The sequence below is a fragment of the Chiloscyllium plagiosum genome, chromosome 21 (genome assembly GCF_004010195.1).
Source record: "Chiloscyllium plagiosum isolate BGI_BamShark_2017 chromosome 21, ASM401019v2, whole genome shotgun sequence".
Taxonomy (NCBI): Eukaryota; Metazoa; Chordata; class Chondrichthyes; order Orectolobiformes; family Hemiscylliidae; genus Chiloscyllium; species Chiloscyllium plagiosum.
The window spans coordinates 53172981-53184028 of NC_057730.1; the positions used below are offsets into that span (position 1 = coordinate 53172981).

The 11048-nt window shown below is 47.2% G+C and overlaps 1 long non-coding RNA gene across 1 annotated transcript; it reads left to right on the forward strand.

Annotated features, from left to right (window-relative positions):
• Positions 1 to 4821: 4821 nt before the first annotated feature.
• LOC122560406 lies at positions 4822 to 8442 on the forward strand. The gene is made up of 3 exons (XR_006314736.1): positions 4822 to 4937; positions 5911 to 6016; positions 7886 to 8442. It is a non-coding gene; the product is annotated as an uncharacterized LOC122560406 (long non-coding RNA).
• Positions 8443 to 11048: the final 2606 nt, after the last annotated feature.

Below are 11048 nucleotides of genomic sequence, written 5' to 3' on the forward strand. Positions count from 1 at the left end.
AATGTTTAAGATGCACTCACACCCTCCCATCCACTTTGTGTATGTGTGAATAAATGATTGTAATCTATGTCTGAATCCCCAATTGGTTGAAATACAAATTAAAAGAACTGTTGATGCTGTAAAGCCAGAAATTGCCAAAAAAGCTCAGCAGGTCTGGCAGCACTGGAGACTGGACCCGAAATATTAACTTTGATTTCTCTTCACAGACCTGCTGAGCTTTTCCAGCAACCTCTGTTTTTGTCTCCTATTGGCTTGTCAGTTTGAACACCGATGCAACAATAGGTGCTATCACCGACGATGGCTCTGCAGTGCAGCGTTGCTCTTGTGTTCCTCTCCCAGTCACAAACACAGCAGAATGGCATCATTGTTCATGAATTCGTTTCTCGCTGTCCCACAGCCTGGCTGACCAGGCATCTCTCCCGCACTGACTGCCTGCTATCAGAACATCAGGAGGGTTTACAGATTGAAATTCCGCCTGCCTGCCTACTTTTCAATGCCATTAAGTGGTGAGAAGGAACTTGACCCAGAGACTCATGCCCAAAGTTGGGAACGAGACCCCCCGTACAACACATGGAGTGGGAACTTTGTATATCTCAGAGTAAACAGAAGAGCTTTTAAAATAGGGTGGCACAGTGGCTCAGTGGTTAGCACTGCTGCCTCACAGCACCAGGGACCCGGGTTCGATTCCTGCCTCAGGTGACTGACTGTGCGGAGTTTGCACATTCTCCCCGTGTCTGCGTGGGTTTCCTCCGGGTGCTCCAGTTTCCTCCCACAGTCCAAAGATGTGCACGTCAGGTGAATTGGCCATGCTAAATTGCCCGTAGTCTTAGGTGCATTAGTCAGAGGGAAATGGATCTGGGTGGGTTACTCTTCGGAGGGTCGGTGTGGACTGGTTGGGGCGAAGGGCCTGTTTCCACACTGTAGGGAATCTAATCAAAAATCTAATCTTACAGAGGTAAGGAGAAACTTCTTCAGCCAGACAGTGGTGAATTAATGGAATTCAGTGCCACAGAAGGCTGTGGAGGCTGGGTCATTCAGTATGTTTAAAACGGAGATAGATAGGTTCATGAGTATCAAGGGTCATGGGAGAAAGCGGGAGAATGGGGTTGAGAAACCTATCAGCTGTGACTGAATGGTGGAGCAGATTCAATGGGCTGAATGGCCTAATTTCTGCCCCTATGTCTTATGGTCTTATAGCCTTAAACCTTCTGGAGATGGAACATCTCTGTTGTGACCGGAAAAATGGTGATTGGGAAGTCTTACAGCCTGCATTTTGCACTCAGAAACATTTCTGTAGATTTTGAAACAGTGGCTGATGCAACAAGAGTTTGACGTTTTACAAAACCAACTGGGTGGCTGCTGAAGAAGATCCTGAGATCTTGGGGATGATAGAACCCAGCAGATCCCCTTCCTCAGGTGCAGGGTTACTCTGCAATGAAGCTTCAATAAAAGAGAAAGTAAAAACCGTACCAACTAACGCCACTGGTTGGGAAAAAAAATTAAACTAAATTTTGTTTTTAAATCCTGCCAGACAGGAAAATGACTGCATGGAGATCTGCCGCTGCATTGACTGTGAATTCTTTGGAATAATGTGGAATATTGAGAGGCAGCTGTAATGTGTGTCTTGTTCCCATCTTCATTGGAAATGTCGAGCTGTCGCACTTTGTTGAGGAATATTCTTTCAGAAAACTAATCGCGAAGACACAGCTCTCTAAGATGCTGCAGCGTAATCCATTCACTAGATCTGGATTAAGAATTTAAGAAGCGATCAAATCATAGAAGATCTTCTGGCTCATTAATCCTGTTACTTTGAACTGCTCCTGTATAATTTGTCCTGCTGTGGTCTGGACTCGGTTTATTTGACCTGCACATGCAAACCTTTCAAACGGAGAAGATCAGTCTGATTTCTTCCTGCCTGTAGAAGGCAATCACATAAACTTCCAGAATACAGTGAACGATTGTCAGCTTTGTTCCTCAACTTTGATGGGTCAGTGCTGAGCTCCCAACTGACTGCATCTACCCCCAGGCCTCCCAGTAATCCCTGTAACCCTGCGTGTCTCTCTGGTGTGACTGTGGTGTTGCATTCCCTCCAATTTTAGTTTCTGCCAATTTTGTCGCTCTGTGATTGGCAGTCACCCTGGAATCCCCGGTCTGACATGACTTACCAAAAGCCTTTGACCCATCACCAGCCTGTTCCCATCATCGGGCCAATCATTCAATCCCCTGCCCTGATATCCCCATCTCCTGCCTTAGGCTGGTAGGTTTGTTTGATATTGTACTTGTGAAAGACCTTGGAACTTGGGGCGGCACGGTGGCTCAGTGGTTAGCACTGCTGCCTCACAGCACCAGGGTCCCCGGTTCGATTCCAGCCTCGGGCGACTGTCTGTGTGGAGTTTGCACATTCTCCCCGTGTCTGTGTGGGTTCCCCTCTGGGAGCTCTGAGTTCCTCCCATAGTCCAAAGATGTGCAGATCAGGTGAATTATCCGTGCTAAATTGCCCATAGTGTTAGGTGCATTAGCGAGAGGGAAATGGGTCTGGGTGGGTTACTCTTCGGAGGGTCGGTGTGGACTAGTTGGGCCGAAGGGCCTGTTTCCACACTGTAGGGAACATAATCTAATGTTTTCACTGTGCTGAAAGTGCTATGTAAATGCAAGTTGTTGTTGATGGTGCTTTCCAACAAACCGTGTGTAATGGAGTATGATTATTAACTGTAATGATCATTTCAAAATCCATTAAGTGATAACAACTGTGTTGATTTAGTACAGAACATCCCCTCCGCATTCTCATAGTGCTCAGATCTCATTGGATCATCTCTTGACCATAGTAGGACGGATGATAGTGTCACAGTCACCTCATTGGCCAGAGGCTTGAATCCCACCAGGAATTATTTAAATTCAATTCAATCTGGAGTTACAAGCTGGGCTAATGGCAGCTAGAATCCCTACTGTGTGGAAGCAGGCCATTCAGCCCATCGAGTCAATTGTCAAAGAAACCCATCTGGTTCACTTTTGTCCTTTAGGAAGGGAAATCTCCCAAACCTTTCTCAGTCTGGCCTACATGTGACTCCAGACTCACAGCCAATGTGGTTGGATCTTAGCTACCCTCTGAAGTCCACTAGCAAACAGCTCAGTTCGAGGGATACCAAGGACGGACTGCGAATGTACCAGCCAATCATACCCAGATCCTGAGAGAAAATGAAAACTAATCTTTAATGGGAAAAGGGTGGAAAATGTCTGGTTACTTCCTCAACTTAATAGAAATAGAAAAAAACTTGCATTTATATAGCATCCTTCACAACCATTACAAAACACTGTACAGCAAGCACTCTGTGAAATGCAGTTCCTGTTGTTGTGTTCAGAAAATGTGACAGGTCAAAATGTTCTCAGCAAGTTCCCGCAAACAGTGATGGTGACAAAGTCATTTTTTTTGTGGTTTTCCTCCAGTGATGAACATTGGCCTGGACATCAAGAAGACCTTCCCTTCTCTTCTTCAAAAGAGTGTCTTTCCTCTCCACCAGAGCAGTATTAACAGAAATGGTGAGTGCTGGAGAAGCTCAGCAGATCTGGCAGCATCGGTAGGGGGGAGGAACCGAGCTAATGTTTCGAATCCGGTCCTGATTCTTCTTCTGAACTGACAGTAGCTCAGGAATGCCGGTGAGTTCACTGAAGATGCTGGGGGCGGGGAAGGAGTGGGTGGTCAGGCAGAGCTAGAGCCCTGAGAGAGCGAAAGAAAGAAAGTTAGACAGACAAAGGCATTGTAAGGCAGGGGTAGGAAAAGCTAGTAATGGGGACAATGCGAAGGTGAAAATGGGTGGATAAAAGACAAGGGGGAAGTGAGGGCTGCAGATGCTGGAGATCAGAGTCTAGATTAGAGTGGTGCTGGAAAAGCACAGCAGGTCAGGCAGCATCCGAGGAGCAGGAGAATTGACGTTTCAGGCATAAACTCTTCATCAGGATTCCTGCTTATGCCTGAAATGTCGACCCTCCTGCTCCTCGGGCGCTGCCTGACCTGCTATGCTTTTCCCAGTGCCGCCCTCTCGACTGAAAGACAAGATGAGTACAGGCTCTGAAAATGTTGAAGGGTCACTGGGCCTGAAATGTTAACTCTGCTTTCTGACCGTGGATGCTGAACTGATCCACTGAGTTTCTCCAGCAATTGCAGAGTTTGTTTCAGATTTCCAGAAGTTCTCTGTTTGATCTCAATTTAACATCATCCTGCCTGAAAGCTGGGGATGTGGAATTGATTTCCCCACCCACTCTCACCACCTTATCCCACCCTCCATCTCCTCCCCTGCCCTTTAACCTGACCTAACCTATCCATCTTCACCCCCCCACTAATCCTCTCCACCTCTCTCACTGACCAATCACAGCCACCACCTACCTGCATCCACCTATTACCATCTCATCCTCCTTTCCCTCAGTCCCAACCCCCATCCCTCTATTTATTTCACAGCCCCCGTTCCCCCTCCCCCAGCCCTGAAGGAAGGTTCTAACCTGAGATGTTGACTCCCCTGCTCCTCGGATGCTGCCTGACCTGCTGTGCTTTTCCCAGCTCCCCACTTTATCCACTCCAGCATCTGCAGTCCCCACTCTCTCCCAGTTGATGTTACAGTCAGACCAGCCATGAATGGTGGAGCAGCGTTGAGGGGCTGAATGGCCTCCTGCTACTGTGTGTGTATGTTCGGAGCACTCTGAATGGTGTACGAGGGTGTCTGTGAGCCCTGAAGTGGGCTTGAAGCCAGATCTGTGACTGCGAGAGATAAGAATGTCCACAGCAGAGCCACTGTTGCATTTTGATAAGACAAACCAGGGCAGGACTTACCCAGTTAATGGTAGGGCCCTGGGGAGAGTTGTTGAATCGAGAGACCTAAGGGTGCAGCTGCGTAATTCCTTGAAACTGGCATCACAGGTCGACAGAATGGTTAGGAAGGAGTTTGGTATGCTTGCCTTCATTGATCAGAGCATTGATTACAGGTTATTTTGCTGTAATGTGTGTTTCATTAAAACAGGAATTCACTGTAACGCTATTCACAAATTGGGGACACTTCCTAAAGTGCAAACGTTTGAAACGTGTACTGGCTGTTAACGTGATTGCATCGTCAACACTTTGAGTGCTATTTTTATTGCATGGTTTTTATATGGCACGGGGTTATACAAGAACTGCAACCATCACGTTAAAGAAGAACTGACTGAGGTCAGGTTGCAGCTGTACGGGACATTGGTGGGGCCACGTTTGGAGCACCTCGTGCAATTCTGGTCGCCCTGTCGCGATTAAACTGGAGAGGGCGCAAACACGATTTACCAAGGATGTTGCCAGGGCTGGATGGTTTGACCTGTAGGGAGAAGCTGAACAGGCTGGGACATTTTTCACTGGAGTGTCGGAGGCTGAGGGGTGACCCTATAGAGGTTTATAAAATCATGAGGAGTGTGGATAAAATAAACAGACAAGGTCTTTTCCCCAGGGTAAGGGGGTTCAAAACTAAAGGGCATAGGTTTAGGGTGAGAGGGGAAAGATTTAAAAAGGACCTAAGGGGCAATGTTTTCACACTGAGGGTGGTGCATGTATAGAATGGGCTGCCAGAGGAAGTGGTGGAGGCTGGTACAATAACAACACTTAAAAGACGTCTGTGCAGGAAAGTGAATAAGAAAGGTTTGGAGGGAGATGAGCCAAATGCAGGCAAATGGGAACGACTCGGTTTAGGGTACCTGGCCGGTGTGGGTGAGATGGGCCGAAGGGCCTGTTTCTAAGCTATTCACCTCAATGACTGTGTGGGCGTTGGTACTGAATTGGAGTTGACACTTAATCTAATGGTTGAGGGGATCGTTTATTGACATTGCTTTGTAAGGTTCATCGCTAACATTGCCAGGTACTGCTGAACAAGCATCATTGACATGGCTTCTCCCTTTCAGAGTGCAGACCCTCCGGTTTGTGTTCACTGGTGAATAAACACGGAGCTGACTACCTCCTGAGCAAAGAGAGCTGCAGGTTCGAGCTGGTGGGAATCTAAAAAAAAAGGTGAGAATTTTCCCCACTGAGTCTCCGGAGGATGGTTCCTGGTGCAGATGGTTTGGCACCTGTTGTTGACTGTCCATATTCTGTTGGGAGGTTTGCATGAGGTTTATTTTGGGATGATCTAGTTCTTTGCTGTATTTAAGAGTGGAACTTGCTGGCTGTGAGGTTGTGTTCCACCCTTCAGCTTCATAACTGCACAAGGTGGTTGTAGATACACCTGCGTTTGACGGAAATGACACGAATCTTACTCCCACTGCTTGGGCCACCCTTTGTGATGCTTTGACTTCAGACCAGGTGTACAGTTGCACAGAAGATGTGAAGGACGGTTGGCTATTACACACTTGGATCTGGATGGAGAGCTGTACCAGATTGGAAGTGTTAACTCTGCTTATTCTTGCTCTCTCTCTCTCTCTCACTCTCTCTCACTCCTTCTCTCTCTTTCTTTATCTCACACTCTCTCTCATGAGAGAGCAGCCCTGTGGTCCTCTGGGACTGTAGTCACTTTACCTTTCCGTTCCAGCATTATTGGACAATGGTGACTGGTCCCATTAGCAGCTGTGGAAGAGCATGCCTCATTTCCATCGATATCAATCACAAACACTTCTGATATAATCAGTGCCAATGTAAGATCTTACCCATCTCTCTCATTGTCTCTCTCTCTCTCTCTGTCTGTCTCACTCTCTCTCTCTCTCTCTATAGATGCTGTCTGACCTGCTGGGTTTCTTTGGCAGTCTCTGTGCCTGATTCAGATTTCCAGTGTCTGCAGTCTTTCATTGGTTCAGTTTGACAGTTTGTAACCTGAGTCCTGATGTCACGGGGAAGGAGACAGGAGCTCCTGCTGGTGAGGGGCCCACAGCTCCTGTCTCTCTGGAGGTTTTAATATGATGCAGCCATGTGGATAAAGCTCTGTTTTCTGGTGGAGTAGTGTGCGTCACAACAGAGTGGCTGCAGTATAGCTCCAATCCTGCTCACTCCACACTACACCCACCCAGTGTAATGTCGCGGTGGCTTCACCATGTGGGATTGAGTTGGTGGTACAACAATGTGGCTCTCGTTCACCTGCAATGCTTTCTTCAACTGTGCACTGATACATAAGAATAGGAGGAAGCCATTCAGCCCCTCGAGCCTATTCCAACATTTATTGAGATCATGGCTGATCTGTGTCCTAACTCCATAGACCTGCCGTTGGCTCATATCCCTTTGCAAAACAAAAATGACCGACCTCAGATTTAAAATTAACAACTGATCCTGCACCTACTGCCATTTATGGATGAGTCCTCTCCCACCCTTTGTGTGTCGAAGTGCTTTCTAACATCTCTCCTGAACGCTCTGGCACTAATTCTCAGACCATGCCCCTCGTTCCAGAATCCCCAACCAGTGAAAATGATTTCTCTTCATCGACCCTGTCTTTCCCTGTTAATATCTTGAAGATTCAATCAGATCGCCCCTTAACCTTCTAAATTCGAGAGAAAACAGGTCTCATTTGTATAATCTCACTCCAGAAATTAACCCCAAAGTCCAGGAATCATTCTTGGAAACCTACATTGTACTCCCTCCAGTGTACCTGGTCTGGTGAGGAGTAACTTGTACATTTATCCTACAACATAAAAAGTAGTTTATCTTAATCGCTGTTTATATTGACATCCTGCTTTTCTGCTTGATGGAGCGAGGTCTGATCAATGTGAACAATTTACTGTATACCCACAATGTGCTGGGACTGTGGTGACCAGACTGACTGCTATATAAATGCAAGTCTCTTTTTGATTCAAGTTAAAGGGAATCATTTATTGCCACAAGATAAAGGTGCAGGTGTAGGCCTTTGGACTCCCTTGAATGGATGATTGATGATTTACTGCCACTTGTATTTTACAGTGAATAATACAGAAACTTCAACTGTCACCACATTCCAGTGCCATTGTGAACAATTTAACAAGAATAAAGAGATATAATGGAAAGGGAGTCTATCCTTGTTCCACTGCTTACGCCCTGAGCCCGCTCTCCAATGTAGGGATTGCCATCTTTTGATCACTGGCCTACCTCGCCAGGGTGTGTCCTGGACCCACACTCACCCAGGAGACCACCGGCACCAGGCCCTCTACAACCAGGAGACCCCAGCTCCACGCCCATCACAACCAGGAGCCTCCCAGCCCCAGGCCCACTACAACCAGGAGACCCCCAGCTCCAGGCCCTCTACAACCACGAGCCTCCCAGCTCCAGGCCCTCTACAACCAGGAGACCCCAACTCCACGCCCACTACAACCACGAGCCTCCCAGCCCCAGGCCCTCTACAACCAGGAGACCCCCAGCACCAGGCCCACTACAACTAGGAGACCCCCAGCCCCAGGCCCACCACAACCACGAGCCTCCCAGCTTCAGGCCCTCTACAACCACGAGCCTCCCAGCTCCAGGCCCACTACAACCAGGAGACCCCCAGCTCTCGGCCGTCTACAACCAGGAGACTTGAGACAATGCTGCACCCTCTCGGTCCTGCAATGATACTCCAGCCCAGGTAATGGGGCCCTGCTTCGGAAAAGGCCAAGGTGGGGTCTGATAGTGACTCCCACCCACACAGAGACTGTGAGACATGCCAACCTTATCAGTTGGCAGCAGGAGGGTCATGTCAGGTTAGATATGAACGCCTTTCATTTCTTCATTGTTATAATTTATTCATAAAGTTTTGTCCTTAAGATGGCACTGTCAGTGGTGACATTATAAACTTTTCACTGCGCTCATGTGACAATAAAGCTAATTCTAATTTCAATGACCAAAGTGTTTAGAGTCATAGAATCACAGAGGGTAGTACAGTAAGTGGACTTGGATGTAGATTGGGTGATTGCTTTGCAGAACTCCCCAGTTCCGTGACAAACATAAGCCTGTCACTTTAATCCAGAGCTCTCCCTTCTGACCTCACTGTCCCTGGCCATTGATATTGTTCTGGAAAAATCTAACAGGAGCTCATGAGCGGCTAATCCCTTCCAATTAGGCATTTTCCAGCCGTTTGAACTTGATACTGAGTTCAACAATCGCAGGCAGTGATTTCTGGTGCGATCTCATTTCATTTTCTGTTTCTTTATCCTTTCGCCCTTCCCTAGTGTTTGATTTCAAATGGTATTGAGCCATCATTCTGCCATTCACATCCCCACCCCTCTCTCTTCTGTATCCTCCTTTTGATTCTGCCCCATAGGGACAGCCCAGAACCATTGAACAGCTCTATCCTCACTCCCAGATTTCCAGCATCTGCAGCATTTTAATACTTCCTTTTTATTCTCAAAACTGGCATTAGAGCCACCATCGTGTGAATATTAATCTGAGGAAGGACCTGAAACATTAATTCTGATCTCTCTCCACAGACGCTGCCAGATCTGCTGAGCTCTCCCGGTAATTTCTGCTTTGTTTCTGATTTACAGCATCTGCAATTTGTTCTGTTTTTTTATAATGTGAAACTGCATTTGAATTCTGACTATGAATGGTGTCTGATAAACTCTCCCGACAGGTTCGTCCCCGATACTATCAATGTGCACCGCATGATCAATTCTGTCCAGTGCCTTGGGTTTTATTAATTCCAGACTAACACTGAACAAAGGTTTGTCTTGCAGCTTAGTAACTGTCTGTAACAGTGTGAGTTAACCTGGTTACCAATCGAGTACACCGGGAGAAAGTGCAGACTGTAGATGCTGGAGATCAGAGTCGAGAGTGTGGCGCTGGAAAAGCACAGCAGGTCAGGCAGCATCCAAGGAGCAGGAGAATTGACGTTTCGGTTCCCCCCCACCTGCATTTACCTATCGCCTTCCCAGCTACCTTCCCCCAGCCCCAATCCCCCTCCTAATTATCTCTCAACACCCTTCCCCCATGCCCCCAACATTCCTGATGAAGGGCTGATGCCCGAAATGTCGATGCTCCTGTTCCTTGGAAGCTGTGTTTTTCCAGCGCCACACATTTCTGATCCTACCTGTTATGTACAACACAGGAGCCTGCTCCGAGCAGTTTTTCTTTTACGTTTTGTTTCTTTCCCTGCGTTTTTTTCACCGTCTTCAGGGGAAGGTGTCTTCTCCTGGCCTGGGCCAGTGTGGAGCTTTCACACTGCCTTGAAGATCCTGTTTCGGATATTCCCAGCACCTTGGGTGGGTGGTCCTGGCCTGGTGAGGTGGTCTCAGTCTTGTTATTTAACTCATTCACAGGATGAGGCCATCACTGGCTGGGCCAACATTTATTACCCATCCCTAATTACCCAGAGGGCAGTTAAGAGTCAACCCCATCGCTGTGGGTCTGGAGTCACATGTAGGCCAAACCAGGTAAGGATGGCAGTTTCCTTCCCTAAAGGACATTAGTGAACCAGGTGGGTTTTTCTAACAACCGCAATGGATTCATGATCATTAGATTCTTAATTCCAGATTTTTATTGAATTTAAATTCTGCCATCTGCCATGGGGGGAGTGTGAATCCAGGTCCCCAGGGCATTACCTGGGGTCTCTGGGTTAACAGTCCAATGGTAATACAGCTAGGCCAATGCCACCAGCTGGCATAGTGGTCCCAGAGGGTTTTGCTGCTCGAACTGCAGTGTGGTCTGGTCCCAACCTTCAGCAGCAGGCCTGACTATCCCAGCGTTTGTCTTTTCAATCGGCTTTTCCCCGAACGGAAACTGACCTGAGATGACCCTCGCCTTAATTTTCTCTTTTTGTTTCCTTCTTTCTTGTCTCTGACTCCTGTCATTAATGCAGCCGCCATGGTCTGGCGACTTAGAAAACGTCTCACTGTAATTTTTTTTCATGAAAATAAATTGCTATTCCGCTCCGTAAAGTACATTCTTAATTGAAGCATGTGCTGGTAGGTTTTAATCATTCAGCTAATTTGAAGCTACTTGCTGAAGCCTCAATGATTGAAGTGAACTACTTTCAGCCAACTCGATGCGCATTGATCCAATAACAAATATTAAAGCGTTTGTGTGAATTTCTAAATAAGATGCAGCAACTAATTTGCTTCGAGCTACATCTTTGGGTAGGCTTTTGGATGAGGGAATAAATCCAATTTTATTTGAG